The following is a 21,029-nucleotide window of genomic DNA, read 5'->3' on the forward strand; positions in this document are numbered from 1 at the left end:
CTACCCGCTCTCGGGTCCCCCGATGTCGGAAAAATGGAAATATATGCAATCAGAATTCAACACATGAGCTCTCTGTGATATAAATTCTGCACCACAGAGGTGAATGAATAATAACATTAATGACATATTTTCATTGACTTAAAGTCAGAGTTCCCTCTTATTAATTATGCACTCCGTCTTTAAAACTCGGAAATGTAGAGCTGGAGTTTTCTGCCTGTGCACAGAGGGTTATTTTCAATAAAAGTTATAAAGGGAACTATCAGTGTGGAATAATGTTAACATTGTTTGACTGAATGCACATCATCAGGGAGATAAAAAGCTCCTAAGTGCAATCAATAGCTTTGAATTGAAACGGCCTGAAAAAAAAAAGCAAAAAAAAAAAAAGCAGCACGCTGATTATCTGACAAACTCTTTTGCAACCAATGCATGTGTAAACCAGGGCTATTATAGTTTCGCAATTTTTGATTATAGCTGGATACAAAAGTTAAAGAAAATAAATTTTGAGTTTTGTTTTTTAAAATTAGTTAGCTTTGATTTGTTTTCAGAGCGGGTTTGTTTGGTTTTATTTATGTATTTTTTCGTTTGCAAAAAATGCTTGGTTTCATTTTAGATTTTTTTTTAGTTTTAGTTTTAAATTTTAAAAATGTATTTCTTGTAAGATTTAAAAAAAAGTATTTTGCAGTAAAAATTCTCAATTTTTGCACATTTTCACTAGAGTTATAGTGAGTTTTTGTTAGTTTTCTTAAACGTAAAATGTAGTTTCAGGGTTTTTTTTTTTTTTTTTTAAGCAATGTCGTTTTCACAATGGTGTATTAGGGCCACATCTAAATATATATATATATAGAGAGAGCGGTAATATTCAGAGAAAAAAGATCACACATTTATGAGAAAATAAATGGGAATATTTGCGATATTATAAAGGTGCAAATTTATGAGAAAAAAAATCACAAATTTCTGAGAAAAACTTAATTTTTTTTTTTGCATTATTACCCCCCATTGCTGATTTTTTTTTTTTTTTTTTTTTTTTTTTTTTTTAAATATGTAGCCCCAATACATCATATGTTTTTTTTTTAAAGACAATTTTTTTTCCCAATTTTAGTTTTAGTTATTATATTAGTTTTTGTTAACTAATATAACATTTTCGGCTTCCTATTTACTGTTAAATACAAGATAGCGGGGATTTCATTTCCAAGCAGCTTGTCTGCTATTCATCCATCCAGCATTGAGTAAAGATGGACTTGATCTGCCTGTAAGCGGACAATAATTCCAGCGGCTCTTTTTCTTCCTGTAAGAGGTCTTTATTTCTATAAAGGACATCCAAACCTGAGACTTTATTTGACCATGAATAAAGCTTTCCTCTGGGGTCTTAGATTGTTATGCTACAGAATGGCCTTATTCCCGCTAAAGGCCTCGAGCCCAAGCTGGGACATCTCTGCTTTAAATCAGCTTTGGGATCTCACGGACGCCAATGATTTCCTTGTAGGCCTTTGTGCTCTTAAGAAGTGATCACCCTCCTTCAATACCCCCGTGGATTAAACAGGGCAGACCAGTTCACTCGTCTCTCACGCCGCTTCGCAACGCCTCTACCTTTGTAACCAATAAAAGACTAACTAGAAAAGAATGAAGCGATGGGAGAATCAATCTACTGGAAGCCTCCCCGCGGTTTTCTCATCATCTCGCGTGTCGTATGTCATCTTCGATGGGAACACAAAAAGGTAAAACTCGGTATGAGGGATGGTTTCGGCCGCTATTCAATGCGCCGGAAAGCCACAGAAGCGTGAAGTGTGAGATAAGTTGAGGACTTTGTGTTTGTGACAGCTTTATTTTGGAAAATGCTTCACTGCTATGCTACTGTACATTTGACTGTTTAGCTTTAAATCCTAAATACAGTATACCGTTTTGCTGTTTTTGTTTTTTTTTAAATAACTCTGTGTTGTTCCAATGGGATAGATGCCACGGACTTCCAACTTCCGGCTTTTACACATCAGCACCATTTCCGGCCGTGTTCCCCCACTCGAAGACCCCCCCTCCAAAACGCATGAGCACGGAGGGCATCTCAGCTTTCTGAAATACTTCGGACAACCGAGACAGATACATTACACACTCGCACCGGTCGACAGGAACGCGCAACCGAGGGGCACAAGGACAGATGCGCAAGAACTGGGACGCGGCCCACACGTGCAAACAGGAAATGGAAACAAAACTGATGTGTGAAATCCAGGAAGTCGGAATTCCCGCCTCCTCCGTGGCATATACCCAATTCTTGCCTATTTTTGAAGTCTAATTCCAAAATTGACCACTAGATGGTAGCATATTATTTTTTTAGATTGTCTAAATTTGAGAGAGAGAGAGAGAGAGAGAGAGAGAGAGGAAGGAAAAAAAAACGGGGAAGTGAATATCACCCACTCTAATCCTTATTAGAAAGCATCGGCTGTAGGTTCAGCTCCTCAGCTGAAAATTTAAATGATGTTAAACGACCGCGCGCTAGTGAGAGAAATAGTCCAAATATTTGTAACTAACTTGCAAGCTGTTCTTAAATTTTTGCTAGCTTCTGTAAATTTAGCTTGTATCTAACCTCATGTTGTAGCGGTAGAAATGGTTCAAGTAATTATAACTAAACAACTCACAAGCTGTTCTGTAAAATTTGCTAGCTTCTGTAAACTTAGCTTGTTAGCTAGCATGTTAGTGGTGGTATAAATAGTGGTAGAAATGGTTCGAGTAATTGTAACATAACTCACAAACTGTTTCTGTAAATTTTTGCTAGCTTCTGTAAATTGCAATTGAGCTGATCGGTAAATTTTACTTTAGCATTTAACAAACGTTTTTAATGCTTCAACAATATTTTTGGCTAATTGATGTATTTGAGAGTGATGCTCACATATTTTTAACAGCTTCGTTCCTTTAAAAAAAAAAAAAATAAAAAATCCAAAATATGTTTCAGTCCCATCAACAGCTTTAACCTAATAAACAATGGACTTGTAGTAAATCTTTCTACACTTCCATCTATTAAAATGCAAATAGAAGTGTTTATAATTCAATTCCAAGTACCAACATTGTAGAGTCAGCCAGAAATAATTGTTTGATCGAGGATTAAAAGTTTTAACGTCCACGCGCGTTCTACTCAAAGTCCATTATCACAGTGATGCAAATGACAAAATGGAAATGCGAGCAAAGCCGCTGCGTTGCAAGCGTTGATACCATTAAAGAGCTTTATGTTTCCATATGGTTTTGCGCTGTCAAAGAAGCGCCGGGTGCATTTGGTGGTCCGGGCTGCACTGTGTGAGTACTCCACATCAGGGGATGAAGCTGTCTGTTCAGGTGATTGACACAAGCCCACATTAAGAGGTGGTTTTGGAAATTAGTCCGTGGAGACCCTTTGGAGCCGAGCTAGCGAAGGAAGGCTGTCTCTGAGAGGAGCCGTGCCTTTTTAACCCCGCTCATTGGTATGCCGATGGGCGAGTGGCGAGCTGCTCTCTAAATGGCTGAGGCATCGCGGCTGGTACCCCCTCGACACGTTCCTGCGCAGACAGAGCCCGTGGAGAGCTGCCAACAATATGCAAGCCACAACCCTCAAATTACAATGGACCCAATTAATAATCACATAGTTATTTCATATTTTATACCAAGTAGGGAGCTCAGCAGAACAAAGGAATCGACAGGAAATACTTCCGCTTAACAATGGGAGGGTATTGTTACGATAACATTTTCTTTTATTATAATATTTATGTTTTCATTTGGATTTAAGTCAATAGAAATCCATCCATCCATGCTGGTGCTGGAGCCTATCCCAGCTGGTTATGGGCAGTAGGCGGGGTACACCCTGAACTGGTCGCCAGCCAATCGCAGGGCACACACAGACAGACAACCATCAATAGAAATACAGATATTTCAAATTTAAATGTGCCACAAAATGGCCACAATATGTACACCTTCATAATGTGTTAAGAGCCTAAAACACTTTCTAACACAGTGTTGACTGCTCACCTGTTTTCTGGGTTTGGTCTTGTGACGTCCACAATGCGAGCCCGAAGACACTATGACATCAATTTCAGTTGACAGTAGAGGCCGGTGTAAAGCCAAAATTCAACCGTTCTTTGCATTTGAGAGGCTGCATCAAAGCCTTCTGTATGCGCTAGCATAAAAATAATAATAAAATAAACGTATAAATACGTCTTTGGGACACTTACATAAAAAAAAACAACGTATTTGCACGTTATTGGGAGCAAATGAGTTAATATGTTTCATTCTTATTCCACAAACACAATATTGACCAGAATACGGTCTTTTGACTAGTGGAGGCACATAGAACACATTATTATAAGTAACCCTTTACACATTATAACGATAGCCTATAGCGAATGTGGAAATAATCTGGAAAAAATAATAATAATAAAATTTAATGACTCTGGAATTATCCCTAGAACTCTTAGAATACCAGCATTTTATTTATTGATTGATTTATTTGACCACCCACTTAATAAAACATACGTCAAACAAAACACGCACGATCGCGGTCTCCCGGCCAACTCATAAACGTAATTTGGCCGGGGCGCTTGCTCTAATATTTGACAGTAACGGAACGAGCAGGAAACAATTAGTACCGCCCCGAGCGTGATGCATTATTGATGGGAATCAAGAATAATATGACACAATAAGCGATAGACGATGCTGTGAAGGCAGTTAGACATTCGATTCCCATCGGCGTCGAGCTCCACTCTTACACAAGCATTTGTTCAAGTAAAACCTTCCTCGGATGCTTTACTTCAACTTCAAACGTCTCGTATGTCTTCAGAAGCAGAAAAAAGGCCAGGAGGAAATATGGCACTTTGCACTTCTTAAGGTATAAGAGGACATTTTTTTTTTTTACATTACTACTTGAGCTTTTGTTATAAAACTGTTACTCCAAGATGTGTAATTTGATATCCTATAATGAATCCCACCTTGCGTTTCAGCATTCCCGCAGCCTGTGGTACGGAACCGGCACGGGCACCTCTTTATGTCAGCCGTGAACACTTTTCGCTTTCTGACATGTTCATTTAAAGTCGCTAATCAGATGTAAATATGCAAAGCGGCTTCCCAGGGGCAGCCTTTGAAATGCAAATACGGGGTGCAAACAAAGGTGGGGTGGATATAGGTTCTGATGCAGCAAAATCATGCTCGTTAAAATATGAAACGATATCAGCTTCAAGCTTTTTAAATGCTGTCTATCTATCTATCTATCTATCTATCTATCTACACAATAGATCATGTAATATGCATTTGGAAAGCATTTAAAACTACGTGGGTGGCTTTAAGTGAAGAATATTTATGTGAAAGTGCTCCATTATGTTTTAACCTGTAAAGGTTTTCCCTCATGTTATATTAATGTCAATAAATACGGTCTTTGAAGGGTTTCCATTTACACCAGAGAGTTTTGTGAACTCAAGAGGGCACAACTTAAAGTGGAACGTGCCAAACTTGTTTAAAAGTGTGGCCTCATCTTGGTTTTTTATTGTTGTTGCACAATCGTATGCTTCTTTTTTTTTTTTTTTTTGGTTTTGCTTTGTTCCAACAGGATGGAGCTCCAGTGCAGTAAACAAGATTCATCAAAGCATGCTCGGGTGAGTTTTGGGTAAAAATCTTGCCATTAAAAACACATGACTGTGAGCGACTTCTGAGGCTGGAAAATAGTTAGAGCCCCTGAAAATGGATTGATTTCAGCAAGACAAAAAAAAAAAAAAAGGATGTAAAGTGGCTATAATTCTTGATCCTTGGGGGATTTGGATACATGCACGTCACAGACATGTTATTAAAACATAAGAACTATCAAAAAATGTACAGAAAGTAGTAAACTCGCATATGGCCAACATCCAGTCCAAGTTTCTGCGTATTTTGGTCCACCAAGCAATAAATGGTTAGTGCGTGTTTGTTGACACGACCTCATATAGCTTTAACTGTATTATTTTATTATAACCTTGTAAAGCACTCTGTGAGTCCTCTCTGTCCGAATAACAATATAGAGTAAATCAAATTTACTTACTTACTCAGGGTGGCACAGTAGACAAGCGGTTAGCACATTCACCTCACATTTCTTTCTCATTAAATGTATTTGCATCAATGTGCAACAACAACAATTTGATTTTCTAAACATAAAAAAAGTATTTTAATCAATTAGCCCAATTTCTATTTTATTTCATTCTGCTTTTGGGAAGTACAAATCAGTCGCGATCCACGCCACTAGATGGCGCCTAGCACAACGGAAGTATTAAATACTCTCCTACAGCCGTCCACTGAAGAAAAAGTCTAGCTGTCAAGTTCCACACAAGGTAACTTATTTCTCTCTGTTTTAAAATACCAGGTGGGATTTTACATTGCTCATAATAACATACATTTGCTCCAGCGCAAGGTGTGAGCGTGTTGTGTGAAGCTGTGCTGAAACCATGTTACATCTTCAAGGTGAGTACTGACAAATGTTTTGAGTTTTGTCATGCTAAGCTAGCCGCCCTGTTGCTAACGTATGCACATTCTGAAAACAGAGACATAAACAGCACCAACATAATTTTCCTGAAGGGCATTTTCCCCCTTGTTGTATGTTCTGACCCTAGAGATGATTTATTGGCCAACTTCATTGGTTCGTGTTCATGTCACGATGTCAGTTATTGATTATGGTGTTTAAATCCTGCTTATCAGAAGCTGTACGCTAACACTACAGGAAATTTTTGTTTGCTGTCTGGTCACAAATGACAAAAAAGATCTGAGCACAGATACCAAACAAGTTATATATATTTATTTTTAAAAACCTCAATTTACTTTTATTATAATTATTAGCACAGGGGTGCCTGAGTCCCGCCCTCAAGAGCCCATAACCGGCCTGTTGCAGATGTCTCCCTCCTCCAACACACCTGAATCAAATGATCAGCTCAGCAGCAAGCTTTGCAGAAACCTGATGATGATCCTGATTATATGAATCAGGTGTGTTGGAGGAGGGAAACTTCCAAAACAGACTGACATGGGGCTCTCAAGGTCTCAAAAAGAGTGATATCACATCCATAATCTGGATTAATGGGAACTATTATTATTATTATTATTATTATTATTTATTTATTTATTTATTTTTTGAAATTAAGTAATTTATTTATTTATTTATTTTTACCTTGGAGGGCAAAACTATGACATACTAACACATTGTGCTTTAATTAAATCTAACCAGCAACTCATCTCCAGTTTTATTCATTTACATTTAAATTGCAAATATATTTATTTGAAACTTAAAATTTACCTTGGGGACTTGATTTAAATGGAAATGTGAGTCAAAAGAAAATGCTCCTTGAAAAAAAAAATACTGATATTAGTTTGTGGTCATTTTATATAGTATTTCGGACAAAAAGAGCAAAGGCAAATCTTTGGAAAATGGAAAATCTGTACATTCCCGTTCAATTAGTTAACCACGTTGAGGAAAAATTAAGAATACATCCTGTAGTCAGGTTGTCTCTTTGTTTCCGCCTACAGACAGCAGGAGGGTTGACGAAAATGTCCCTCCCTGATACTTAGCAGGCCAAGCGGGCATCACGAAAAGTGCAACATTCCCAGATTGTCCCTCCCTGATCCTTTCCAATGTTTAGGCAAAACTGCGTTGATGGTTTTTACCACACTCTCATGTCCCCATTGGAATTTCAGGAGGAAAATGTGGTTTCCTGAGTGGGTGAAGTGCCATTTTATGACACTGGAGTGGAGCCTCATATTCAATTCCTGCTCAACACCTCTTCATTAACTACCCACCACTCACCATGTTTGAGATAACTTTCGCAAGCGGCGCATCTTCAAAACATGTTGCAGGTACACCCATTACTGTTTTCATCCTTTTGAAACGTAAACACTACAAAAGGCAGGATTTGTTATGACCATGAAATGTATTTTTGCGGATACTAATTTGTTGAAGCAGCGCAATCCTGACCAATCCCTCTCGAGAGGTTCTTCAGCCCCCGGTGTGTGTACAGCCACTTAACCAGCCTCACAGACATTAGCCACCCATGACTTTACTGCCAATCCACATTCAACACCCACCGTAGTCCCCATTAAAATTTTACAGGTCAAAAATTTAAAAGGCTGTTAAAGAAATGCTTTTTCATTACATGTGACAAAAAAAAAAAAGGGAGTAGGTCAGCCTGTGGCATAATGGCACTGTAATTAGAGCGTCATGGTTTGATAAAGTGTGACTGTAAATCAATGTAGTACTAATTAATCAATATCTTAATTATTAGACCTTTAAATGAGGATTTTGTTAAATTCCCCTGGATCTCGCTGCCACGTTGGCCTCCTTTGTCATCATTAGAGCGAGCGCTGAGGGTTTTACAGTGTTGAACGTGCCATCAAATGGCGATGAATAGAGACAACAAAGAGCTTTGATATACTCTTGATGCTTAAGTAAGGGGAGAATTGAAGCTTCGGGAGGCGTATTTGTCCGATGATTGTAGGGTCATTCTGATTTCCTTCTGTTTCTTTCTGCACCTACTAATTAGATTCTTTTGTCTGGGCACCCACTCAAGTCAGTTAGCCGTATGTGTTTCAGTGAGCAAATCATTATGAACAATACCCATGGTCACACACTGTGGGCATTGTGTGGAGACAGAACAAAACGATGTCCTTAGAAAAATCAAGCAAGAATCTTTGTACTCAACGTGTGACCCAAACTTTGGTTATTAGTGATTAGTAGTGTTGGAAAATAAATCGCTGCAGCAGAATATCTTCCTTTGTACGTAATAATATTGTAAATTATTAAGGCCCGTCTGTTAAGGATTTTTTTTAGGCCGATGTTGATTCCAAAATGTATGTTTGATATTAAAAAATCGAATCACTAGGGGTGCATCTATCACAGTTTGCCATCTGATCACCGATCCCTGATCTTTTAAAAAGTCGATCTCGAATTTGTTTTTTCTGTTTTTCATAACAAGCAGCATGCACCTTCAGTGTTCCAATCTTTTTTCATTAGAAAACATTGAACAAAATCTGTGAAATAATACAAACAGGTTGTTTTAACTGCACATGAATAATAATAAAAAAGCTTTGAAATTAATTATCTCAGCAGAAGAGGACAGTGGCTGACTATTTCAGACCTCTGAGAGGGAGATTGGATCGGTGGGAAAGATCGGTTTATTTTTCAGGGATCGGATGGTCACCAATCCCCGGAAATTTAGGAAATCTGGGCCAATAGTTGGAATGAGTTGGAAATGGCAGCCACAATTAGCATGGAAACCTTCACACTTCAGCAAAAAAAGAAAAGCCTCCTAGCACACCAGAACTTTATTTGGGGTGAGGCTACAAATTGTGGCTGACTCCCATTGAACATGAGTTTGAATGTGGTTGGCTTAATTCTTAACAGAGCCACATCCTTTTATGACTTGTTTTCTTTCTGCTCCTTTTTATTCAACAATGAAGAATATTGCTTTATATTGTTTTTTTTTTCTCCTTTTACAAATGAATGAAATAAATGATTTAAAAGAATTAGCAGGGTGTGCACACTTTGGCAACCACATTATCAAATTTGTTTTTACTTCCTTGTTTGCAAAGCTATAGAAAAATGTTTTTCAAATACTGTAAATGTATAATATATATATCTACTATTATTATTATTATTATTTTAATAGAAAATTAATGAATTGATAGTAGTTGAATGCTTAATTAATGAGTTTCAGACCTCTGAGACAAGCCCAGCATTCTCCTGTTGATTTAAACGTTTGAATTCGTCCCCGTCGATGTTGACGCAATCTTAAAATAAACTGACCCTACCCTGAAATGTGCGTTCGTAGTAACACGACATCTTCTGCAAATGATGTGATTAAAACGTCCATGTAGACCAAGACATCGTACTGTATATACAATCTACTTTAAGCCCCCATTCCCAAAGGGAGCTAACATAATTTACTAGACGCAAATGTGGGTTGGTTAAAGTTAGCATGATTTACAATCAAATATGTCCTTTGTTGGGCTGTGAGGGATTGTGGCGTTAATATTCCCAGTTTAATAAAGTTATAGGACCTTTCCTTTGTTGTCATGGTTACAGTAATCGCCCCTTCAAGTGGCTATTGGTATTTCATATTTCTACATCTTGAACACTGTTGCACAAAATGTAATTAAGACATTTGAAAAAAACTGTAATTAAAGGTCCATATCATTCTATAACTCACTAAATTGGTATTTGGACTTTGCTGTAACTTAATTTCAACCTAGTTAGCTGATTGGCTCAGAATGACACAAATTGGAGAACAAACAGGGGGGAACACGTGGTTAAAAGGTTTGTGAGGCGTCGGGATAAATAATTGTAATGATAATAATTAAGGGTAATTTAGAAATCAATAAGAAAAAAGAATCTGCTCAACATTTTGAAAACCAGACTCATCAATTGAGGCTTCAAATTTACCATTTTAATTCACTCCAAGATCCAAATCGTTACATAAATAACAGTCAAAGACCTGAAAGGGGTTAATTGTAATAACAGGGCATGAATATAGTTAGTCTAGTTCCTATGGTAACTAGCAGTTGCATGTTTTGTACCTTTGTGAGATTAGCGATTTTCCCGCATTGTGTGCGCAGTACACTGTTTTGTTTTTTGTGTGTGAAAGAAGCAAAATGTATTTTCCATTAATGTGCAATATAAATTTTCTATGTCACATTTCAATTTCAAACTGACTGTTATTTAGACAGGTTGAGCACCAGCAGCTGGCTTGTTTCTGCACTTGGTGCTTTTCTCAGTTTGTATAAAAGATGACGATGTTGAAAAAAGGAAAAAAAAATCAGCTTGTTTGTCAAGGCACCACTGTATTTGCATCAGATATATTTTACATTAAAATAAGCTAAATGGATCATGTATTGGTTCATTTATTGTCCTCATTTTATCCAAATGCCTCAATCAGACTGTGATCAGTGAAATGATAATTTTATTGTCAGTCAGCTGCTCAAATCACTTCATCCGTTATCCAAGGTTGTTGGCACGTAATTATTTAACAAAGTGAGAGTGTCCAGTTCTCGTCTTGATCATCTTGTGAGAGATTTTGCTCGTCCGTGAAACACAGCCTTAACTGGCATAAAAATGTCTTAACTCAAGATTTCAAAAGTCTATAAAAAAAATGTTAACACATGGTAAGCAGGATTTTAATAGTCTGAAATCTCAAAATTAAGATTCTTAAAGATAATTTACCAATTGAGTCTTGTGATAACAAAACAGTGACAACACTGGATATTGGGATGATAGTCTTAAATTTAATATCAAATGGAATTTTAAAAATAGCTTAAATCACACTTTTTATAATTGCACTGCACCCACAATTATCTCGTTCCTAAACTACTTTAGTAAACAAGTTAATTACTTGCTACTCAAAGTCAACTTTTACACTGTTATTTAAATATTTGTAAGGAGACTTATTTATCCAACTCTTGCGTAGGTGTACCTAATGAAGTGACTGGTGAGCGTCGGTTCATATGTCGGTGATTTCTGGTGGAGGCAAATATCTCCCCAGTATTTGAGTGCCTGCATGTATTACCCTCATTCAAAGGATTCCTGAGACTTCTAAGCGTTGGGGGTGGCGGGCATATTAGCAGTTCTATGAAGTGGAAGAACAAGCAAGGTTAATGAGCAAGAGTAGACAGAGCAGTGCTGACACGGGTGGAAGGGGGAAGGCATATAGAGCTGAATGCCTATTTTTTTCCATACCGCGTTTAACCCCAACACTTTAGAATTTAAGATGCTAACATTTAGAAAACGGCTAGTGCGAACGGCTGCTTGCAACTCATCTGAGTGTAACTCTTAACCACGCCTGGCAAAAACTGTGCAGATCTCATCTCCGCTCAGGCAGAACTAAAATCTGGAAATAATCAGCTGGTGGAGACGGCGAGAAATTTCCCCCAGAAAACACTTTACCGCCACTGGAGCCCACTGCCCCTCAAGATTAGACTCAGGTACCTAATCCCAGGCGGCAGCTAACACCCCCCGCCCAGCCCCATCCCTCTCCTCGCTTCTCTTTCATGCGTCAGAGATGGCCAGCCATGGGGTGTCATTGGGGGCAGAGCGACTGCTGTGGCTGACACCTGCTGGGCGCTATAAATGTTGAAGGAAAAAAAAAAAAAAAAACGGAGCTGCCATTGTCGGTTTTACTGTAGTCGTCTCGAGCCAGCCACTCGTTCTCATAGGGTGACTTTAATGCAGGATGAAGGCATCTGCCATCGCCCGACCATTAGATAAGCAAAGCCTCCAAATGACTCAACTGATTCGAGCCATCGGCGTCGAGTTGGTCTTTGTGCAGCGAGGAACGTTCTTGGTGTCCCACAGGGTACGGAGAATAAGGCAACAATGGAAAATATATAACAGTTCAAATCAGCAGCAGGGGTGCTCGCGTATTCATTTTAATTCAATTAATGACGCATGACAATTCCAAATATTTGCTTGAACCACCACAATATTGGTATCAAAAGTGAAATCGCTGATGGTCCTAGCTTGAAGGGAATTTAGTGCCATTAGCCATCATAGTCCCCAAATGGAACAATTCAGTTTGTCAAAATAGTAAATGAAACTTATAGAGCACTTTATCTTGATCATATGTTGACAAAGCTGTATTCACTCATCTCATTGAAACGTATTGGAGTGTAGCCTACATAGAAAAGTTAACCAATTTAGTTTAACAACTTACATTTTTTGTCTTTTTGCTGGCTAACGATAGAACAAAGGATGCTTTTTCTCTTTGTCACAATTTGAATCCAGCTACAGTATGTTGCTGCTGACTTCATCGTAGCTAGCGCTAAGCTAGCTTGACTGGTGCCCAAATTTGCAAAACTCGCTTTTGTTTGTTGCTAGCACAATGTTAGCCGGCTAAATATTCCCATAACTACTTTCGGTTTTTCGCTCGAATGAACCGTGTTCGGTATGCCATACGTATGGAGACTTAAGGACCATCCAAACAGTTGTCTCTGAACATGTTATGACACATTTTGACCAGCTAATTAGCTACACAATTTGTCATTCATGCCCAGCCCTAGAATTTACCGTTCCGTCCGAATTGCGCGAATGCTAAGAAATGTGGCAAAGCTCAAACCAAGGAAAATAATTAAGAGCTGCAATGCCAATGAATTAATCACAGCATTCCCCAGATACGGTGCCAATATGTCCCCTACGGGCTGTAAGCAGCAAAGTGAAGACATCCATGTGCTCTGTCTTGGCACAGAATCTTGTCGATTATAAGGAATTATTGATTAATTAATGATGTCTTGAAACAATTGAGGAAAAATCGAGCACACTACTTGACTGTTGTTGTTCAGTTGCAACTATAGTTTGTGAGCAAGATGACGTAAGATCTCCCCTGTGGTCCATCCCATTAAAAATTTTAAATGAATGAATGAATGAATCACTCATTTCCACATAGTTGATCAATTCAATTAATTCAAGCCACTCATACTCACACTATTAGCAGCTTTATTATTTTTAATGTAGGCACACTTTTTACATGACTTATTAGATTAGATAACCGGCATGTACCTAATGTTGTGGCCTAATCGAATGATGGATTTTAAAGTAATCGAGTAAACGTCCATGTTTTAAAAAAACAGGAGTCCTGCATCATTACAGCCCGGCAGCTGCACAGGTGTTGTGAAAATTGAGTTATGTTGCTGCATAATGTGGTTGTCTGAGGAAAATTGCTCATATAGCGCATGTAATTAATCTTTGCATCTGACCTGGTCAAATTCCTCTTAATAAAGCAATTGTCCCCACATGGTCTAATACATATTGAAGGGCTCCTGGTGAAACTCAACATTCCTGCACATGTCAGCGAGATGGAGCGTTTTTTGTTTGAAGCCAACCAAGATGTGACACACTCTCGCTTGACAAACAGCTGAGTGGCTTCAGATTACACAGCACATTACCTCCAACGTCTTACATCCTTCATTGGATAATTATAAACAGAAACAGTTTGGAATCTTCACCCTGGAAATTTTGCTTGAATGGCAGAAAATGGGCCTCATTTGCCAATAACTAATTAATACATTTAATTCTAAGAATCTTATTCAGAACAACAGTTTCATCCTTTTTCTAACCTTTTAAATGTCGCAAATGAAGAGGTGGGGAAGACATAGTATACATTTATATATTATATTGCCACAATTCAGATCCAATAGCAACAATGAAGATATTGTAATAGTATTATTTACTGTGTGGATCTTAGGTGTTGATCTGCTTGTTTGAAACATCACCAACATATTTTCAACTTCATGTTGTGTCCCACTTTTGGTGTTTAGAGCTTTGCAACACTCACATCTAATTCATCTTTCAAGGCTGTAAAGTGATGGGTTTATTACGAAAAAGAACACAGTGTGTTATGTTCCACAACAATCTCTGATAGCTGAAAATTTATGATATAGAGAGACCGTAAAAAAAAAAAAAAAACTTTAAAAAAAAGTTTGACCACTCGCACGTGCTTTACACACATTTAAACTTGTTGAAACACAATTAAAACAGTTCTAAAGTATTCCTTAGCACCTTGGCACTTTGCAAGAAATGGGTTACTATCATAAAATGTCACTTTGAGGAAAAGAAGAAAAGACTCGCACGCTCGGCTCTTCAAATGCTCTTATGCATCACTCCGAGTTGAAGTAAAAACTGACAGATAAAACATATGAGAATTAAACATAAATTTTCAAGCAAACCATGTAAATCCGTAAAACGAAACTCTGCCGGCGTAATGCTAACAAATAGTTCAAAACTCCATAGACAGGCCATGGGAAATTAGCAGAGAAGTTAAGTTTTAGCAATAAAAAGTTATTATTTTATCTAGAATTAGTTTTATAACATTATTTTTCCATATATAATTAAAACCTTTAAAAACACATTTTGCCACTTGCTGTCAACTGAAAATGACATCATAGGTGCTCGGAGCTCTGGTAACGACCAATCATGACAAACTGAGCCATGATTGGATGTGATCTCATTTCCAGTTGACGGCTAGTGGCAAATGTCTTTTTAAAGGTATTAATTGTGCATGAAAAACAATGAAGATATCAAATTATATAAAAAAATTAATGTCTTATTGCCGAAAATGGCTAAATGAGTCAAGTATCCCTTTAAAGTAATGCTAAAATTTGTAACATGTAATTGTAAAGCCATACTGGGTTCATTTATTGATATTATGCTGGTCCGATACAATGAATATTCGTTAACTTCAAAATGTGTTGTAATTCTATCCTTAATTTCACTGAAATAAATTCCTTCACCACCAGAAATCCTGGTTTAATAATGTCACATAAAGAGCGTCGTTGAGTGTTTAAGGACAAATATAACACACCAGCGCTTGGGTTTATATTTCTCCCAACTCTCTGAGTCAGCTGTACTTTAACACTACGGCCGCGTACGTTCTTTACAGATCATCTCCCCTGGATCTCCAATTTGTGTTTCTCTGACTGTTACAGGCGGCGGCGGCGGCGCTTTAGCAGGCCTGTCAGAGCCCAAGTTTCCCTCCGCACTGTCAAAGTGTGACACCTCCCATCCCATGCTCTTGTCAGTCTATTGAAGAAAAAGTGGATTAATGTCAGTTTCTGGCAGCCTCACAAAGCAATGCCTGCAATGCCTCGCCTCTTACATGGGAGCGATTCTTGTTGAGACAGTCGTCCGTGGCATCTGGGAGGGGTGCGGGGGGAAAAACATGCTGGAGGGGGGGGGTGAAGGTTGCAGGAGAGGGAGAGAGAGAGAGAGTGCTACAACGCCTCAGAGATACACACCAAACAGGGTCATCAGACGTATGGGCTGTTTGGAGGCAGATGCTTAATCACACATAAGCAGCATCAGCGTGCCGACATTGCGATGCCTTTTAGAGATGCGATGCCTGTGCATGTGTGTTTGCAGAGCGAGCGGCCACCCCCCCGCCCCCGCGACCTCCCCCCTTCCCTTGATTTTCCCAGGAGACACCCCGCAGAGAAAACGACAGGGCAGCAGAAATGTACAAAACCGCCTCTCTGCCGGCTTACACAGCCTCTCTTTGCTGAAGTAGCGCACAGTGGTAAAACAGTCGCTTTATTAATCCTCACTGTGATGCTAATTAGGTTAGGTAATGCCACAAACTATCATCTATTCCGTTGTCATTATTTTTCCCCAATCACACGTTGCAGATTCTGTCAGCGTTTGCGCCGTTTGAATGGAGCTTTACAGCAAACTTACTTCATGCAATGCCCTCACATGTGGGAAAGGAGAGTCACGTCCCTGATCCACTTTTCATACATTTTTTGCACAAGAACAGTAAAACGCACTTGCACAAAGGCATGGGTCGATATTACAGTTTCACTGTATGATAACTGTGAGCAAAAATGTTGCGGCATTAAAATTACAGCTCCAAAATGTCCTTTTTTGAAATTATATGCATAATATAACAGTATTCCCCCCCCCATTGAACACAATAAAAAACAAATTTTCAACAAAATACAGACTATTTGGAACATTAAGAAACATGCACCAAGTTATGTGGAAATAAATAAACAAATAAATAAATACATACATACATAAATCTTCTTCTGTTTTAATTATTCTTAGTAAGTCACGAGTGAGATATTTGTAAAATAGATCTATGGGCTACTCGTCCTTGGGGCTAACTATTACCCATTGGCATCCTTTTTTTTTTTTTTTTTTTTTTTTTAGCACAGTGCACATTAATCAACAGAGCTAAAATGCATCCGCGTTTACAGTGTGTCATGCGTTTTGCATAAAAAAAAAACAAGGTGGATGTTTTATTCTTCAAAAGAAAAAAGAAAGTTTAATACTATTGCAAGCCACTGTAGCATTATGCACAGTTTGAAAATGTACTTTGTGCTATATTTTAGGGGAAAAATGTTCTTAGATGATGATGCAATTAAAACTAAATTGCACATTAAAGTTGAATAAAAACTGCACTTAATTTTTTTTCAGAAATGTACGCAAATGTGTATTAAATATAAAAACAATTGAACTGAATCGAACAAATGTACTATCCTAGATTTAAAAAAAAAAAAAGTTCAAACTCTTTTACATTATACACATTTTTGAACATTGAATTCTTTTGAGTTCTGAGAGTCACTGCCCTAATTCATTCTCCGCCAACCAGGAGGTATAGGATAATAAAGCGAAAAATACACATTGCTACCTAATGTTGTCTTTTTGAGGTTAGAGTCATTATGGAGCAGTAACACTTATCTCAGAATGTAAAAAAACAGCTTGGTTCTATCGATTTGCCATCTCTTTGGTGAACCAGGAAGTGAGCTGTTAACACAAATCGCTTTTGTTGGCGGTTCAACCTTGGTGGAGCTCAATGCTGCCATTTTAACTATCTTTGTCAGTGCAGAGCTTTTGATTCAGCTCTTGAGTTGGACGTCATTCAAATGTAGGTGTATCAATATTGCTGCTAGCATTCAATACCAAGGAAAAAAAATGTCACAATGGTCATTTTAAAGGTAAAAAAACAAAACAGATTTAAAATGTGTTTGCATTGCATCCCGCTTTCGAATTACACCCCAACAAAGGATTATTATAACCTAATGGTGGTCGTACACAATCTATTCCTTAATCCCATCAGTTGTATTTGTAAACACGTGTAAAATGGGCTTGCTTGTCATTCACGAGCACTTCCTACAAATGCTTCTGGAATTAACTCTAATTAGAGCCAGTAGTGCTGCTTAATGTAAACACCGGCGACCCCCAGCAAGCCCATTATAAGAGAAACGTCACACAGCAGCACATCAACTAAACTGGGGCTGTCACAAAGTATAAATCCGCCTATACATGCACGCGCTGACCTACAGGCACATCTTTAAGTGGATGTTTGATCAAGGTTTGCAATAAGAGTTTAATATAAGTTGAGCTATTTCTATGCCGTTACTTGGTCGCATAGAAAGGCAACATATATTGTCAGAAAGATTGCGGCTGCGTTTGTTTATGTACGGTACGCACTCTACATAACTTTAATGTGTGTACTCATTATGTAGAGTGCAACTGAAGCAAATTAACCCATACTTACGTTTTTGATCACTTGAAGAGTGAATTCATCAAAATATTTGCTTGTATTTGGAGATGATGGTAGCATTTAAAATGTATTAAAATCAATATACTGTATTGGGTAATAAAAATATCTGCAATTTATAATTATTTGAGCTGCGATGCAAAGAATATATATTCCCGCATTTAATTAAGCCATGCCACATGAGAGGAAGTAATGTTGTACTGCAAGCTTGATGCGCGAAAGAAAATTCCGGCCTGGAATGGGCCGGCCGTTTGCAAACTCCCGAAATTCCCAGCATTTTGATGAATAATGACATTGGTCTTTTTGGAAATATCTGACAGCCGATATTAAATCAATTTAAAATGTATATATTAGGGGTGTTAAAAAAAATCGATTCGGCGATATATCGCGATACTACATCGCGCGATTCTCGAATCGATTCAATAATCGGCAAAATCGATTTTTTTATATTTTTTTTTTATTTTTTTTTTATTTATTTTTTTTAGGATTCACACCTTAAGCATGGAAGAATGTTATATGAACGGAACATTAAGCCTTAATATTTTATTTCAATGCTGTTCAAACATGAAACAAATTACAACCTCTATAAGACTGAAATTTCAGATAAATAAATAATACATTTTCATATAAATCTTACACCCAACAAGCTTACTGATTAGTATTTTCTAAATTTTAATGAAAAAAAATCGCAACAATCGACTTATAAATTCGTATCGGGATTAATCGGTATCGAATCGAATCGTGACCTGTGAATCGTGATACGAATCGAATCGTCAGGTACTAGGCAATTCACACCCCTAGTATATATATATATATATATATATATATATATATATATATATATATATATATATATATATATATATATATATATATATATATATATAAAGATCCTACTGAATTGTACGGAGGCATGGAACTGCCTATGTGGAGTAAACATTTTTGGCTGGCCAGTACGTTTGAACGCATTTGCGAGTACGTTTGAACCTATTTAAATACGTTTGAGAACGTACAAGTACGTTTGATTGTACTTCTATGCTAAATGCTACAAACATACCATATTTTCCCATCAGCTATTACTTGCGCAAGTCAATGATACCCCGTTGCATTATGGGAAAAAAAATGCTGAACATAAATCATGCATTGCAGACATAATAATAAATCATAAAAGTTACGAATAAACAATGAACAATTTTCCAATTTTCAAATGCGCTTATAACGCGTCCGTAGAATTGCAACTTTAAGACCATGAATTTGCTGTATTTCTCCCCGTTTTAGCTGTAGTTTCCTGGGAAAAATTCAGTACATTTTGTTTTTCTCATTGACATCGAGGGCATACAACACACCCACCACAAGGTTCCCGGCCATATGGGTAGAAGATATTTGCCGCAATTATTTAGGCTATTTGTCTTTTCTCAACAACATTTGGAAGTATGTACAGTGTGTTAATGTAGCATTCCTTCAAGGCTAAGAGCAGGTGGGCTGTCCTGCATAAAGATGAGCACGCAGTGTATGAAACCATTAGAAGTGGTCGATTTAAAGTTGTGACAGTTCAAGGAAAGCGGGGGCCATAACATATTCAGAATGGCGTTGTGCAAGGTCGCCGTTTTAGTACCTCTTCATGTCTATGCACCGAGGCAGACAAGGATGCAGCACATTTCATTTGGGACCGCCGGCGAAGACAATGTGGAGCCATGACTTGTCTAGACGCCCGGTGCTCGTCCTTAGCGCGCTAACAGCCCCTTCATTGAAATAAATCTAAGACCGAATCTGCGCTTCTGTCGACCAACAAGCCCACCCGCCATACAAAGGAATGCTCTTCACTTGCTTTACATTGCGATATATATATAACTGGGCTGATTGACCCGCATTCCAGAGCCCGTCCGCTCTCCCGTCGCCACACCTGGGGCCCGGCGCTGGCGCGCGGCTGTCAGCGGCCGTCGCCACGGCCCCGCGATTGATGACAGCTATTCACTGATGAAGCTGTATTCATCATTCCTGTCCAGGGCTGCACTGACCAGATGGACCCTGACCATCCATCCACTGTCAGGGACACATCTGTTCCCGTTGTTGCTTAGAGTACTAACAAGTCACCTGCTCCGTGAAAGGCTGGTGTCACACACACAGCGCAACGCTAAAGACACACAACCATGCGCAACACAAAGCTATTAGTGCATCTTTGTTTCCTCGCTTACAAGGAGAGACGAGGCATCCTCTCATTGTCGTTTGGGTTGATGATTGTTGATGTCCAGTACGTGGGCTTGTAGTTTTTACTTTAATCACAAATGGTACGATTCGATCCAGTGCGAGAAATGCTGCGCTTAGACGCAATTTCGCAAAGACGTATTAACTCATTCACTCCCAGCCATTTTCACTGAAGCGACCCCCTTCGCTCCGGGCTCTTTTACTGGATTTTAACTGATTTTTGCACGGCCCACAGAATATTGTGTAATATTGCTATAAATATTTGAAACCTACCGATAGAAAGATTAGTCTCTTCTTTCATCAGGAAAAAAAAAAGTATATTTCTATCTGTTTCCTCTTTGCAGCAATTAGCATTAGAATATAGCTAAGTTTCATCATTATTCACAAATCTGTTTAAAACTGTGGGGAAAACAGCTTGTTGCAATATGGTCCTGGTTGATCTCTTATACTCTGCTGCCACCCGCTGGCTGTTTTTGTAATCGTAATCGTAATCGTAATCAATCGTTCTCCTCAGTTCAGAGGCTGCATCAAAGCGTTCTGTATGGTTTAGCAATCCATAAAAAATTTATGAATGTTTTTTTTCTCTCCTTTTTGTCATGTTTAATAAATGTCAAACGGGTAAACCTGCCAGTCTGACGGTCAAATTCAGATTAAAGCATAAAATTCCATTTCAAACTTATTGCATGTCTTTGCCATATACATATTGCATAGGCCAATATCGCGGTATTGATGTTTTTTCGATATATTGTGCAGCCCTAATTCCTACGTGTGTAATTGTTTGGCCTCAGAGCTTATTTATCCAGCTGCATTTTCATGATGATTGCG

General features: G+C 38.2%; 1 protein-coding gene across 2 annotated transcripts in view; it reads left to right on the forward strand.

Moving 5' to 3' along the window:
• Positions 1-6,213: 6,213 nt before the first annotated feature.
• The window catches only part of fign (fidgetin), a 67,078-nt gene continuing 52,262 nt past the window's right edge, over positions 6,214-21,029 (forward strand). Inside the window, exons 1-3 of one of the 2 annotated variants that reach the window (XM_077537703.1) lie at positions 6,214-6,305; positions 6,380-6,435; positions 7,657-7,815. The gene's annotated coding sequence lies outside the window, so the exon portion shown is untranslated. Of the gene's footprint in view, positions 6,436-7,656; positions 7,816-21,029 lie in introns of both variants that reach the window. The other variant, XM_077537704.1, reaches the window with a different exon arrangement.

Source organism: Festucalex cinctus, chromosome 11, assembly GCF_051991245.1.
Source record: "Festucalex cinctus isolate MCC-2025b chromosome 11, RoL_Fcin_1.0, whole genome shotgun sequence".
Lineage (NCBI taxonomy): Eukaryota > Metazoa > Chordata > Actinopteri > Syngnathiformes > Syngnathidae > Festucalex > Festucalex cinctus.